This window comes from Carcharodon carcharias, chromosome 3, assembly GCF_017639515.1.
Source record: "Carcharodon carcharias isolate sCarCar2 chromosome 3, sCarCar2.pri, whole genome shotgun sequence".
NCBI classification, from domain to species: domain Eukaryota; kingdom Metazoa; phylum Chordata; class Chondrichthyes; order Lamniformes; family Lamnidae; genus Carcharodon; species Carcharodon carcharias.
In genome coordinates, this window is record NC_054469.1 from 47631821 (window position 1) to 47633090 (window position 1270).

Here is a 1270-nt window from a genome sequence, read left to right on the forward strand (position 1 = left end):
AACACCATGCCTGTGGAACTCAGATTGTTTGTACAGTGCTGTCAGCTGGGGATCAGACTACGTCCTACAAGGAGGGTTGATTTTCTTCATAAGGAAGACAAGAGTTTTGAAGGACTTTGTGTCCGAGTTTAATGACATATATGCTGTGTGGACTGCTAAGCCAATTTGTAAGATGTGCCTTAGTTGTATATACTATCTAACATATGATTTAGTTTATAAGTAAATCACAAATTGTCTTAATTCACACGAAGCTTAAGTTGATTCTGGATGTTTGAGTATAGGAGGTTATCCTAGATAGCATTTCGGCAGGTCTTTGTTTGACTCTTATATAGTAAAAATTCTTTTGGTTTAAACCGTGGGATATGGTGGCTTCATTTCTTTAGCAATGAACTGGGATTTTGGATTTCATTTTTTTAAAAAAGTTACTGGTCTCTACTAAGATTGTAACAGAAGTAACTCTGATGGAAAACCCCGGTCAGTTGTCTGAAACACATTATTTGTTCAAGAACAAAGACAACATCTGGTTCTGCTTTTCATATTTTGTTAATGGCAGAAAGCTCCTAATGTTCATGTTGTTGAAAACTTAAGTGAGAATGATAATGTGAATTTTATGTCATGATATTTCATCTCAAATATACTGAAGCCATTGCATCATGACTCCATAGAGATTCAGAGACCAGGTGGGAATTGCGAAATATGGAGGAGGTGTTTATTCTTAGTCTATAATATTCAACAGCACATTTGGGTAAATCATGCTGTTTTTAGAAGGAGAAAAAAAGTTGCTGGAGCCAAGCTTTGTTTTAACTTTTTAAATAAACGTTCTTTTTATGGGCATATATTGAGATGAATGATGAACTGTTGAGTTGGATATGTGGCAGAGATTTTTTATTTCATTGAAGTGTGATTGAGTAGAAATGTTTTGGTGGAATATAAAATTAAAAGTGCGGATGAAAGATTTTGTACGATGGGATTGGTGAACAATGAATATAAATGTCAGATAGGAGAGAAGCAACCAGACTGAAAAAAACAATTGATCAGCAAGGAATGATTGAAAACAGCCATTTCTGACATTGTACCGGAGATTTCATTGGCCTTCTGGTTGGGTTATGGTGCGACACTGGTAGTGACGAGGTAAATGCTGCAGTGGTTGAGAATAGAACCTCCACAGAATATAGCATCAGTAGGATCATCTCTCAAAAACACTGAGGCTTTGGGGTCCAAATTCCAAGGTACATTCATGGACACCGTCAGTTCTCTTCTGTAAAAGAGT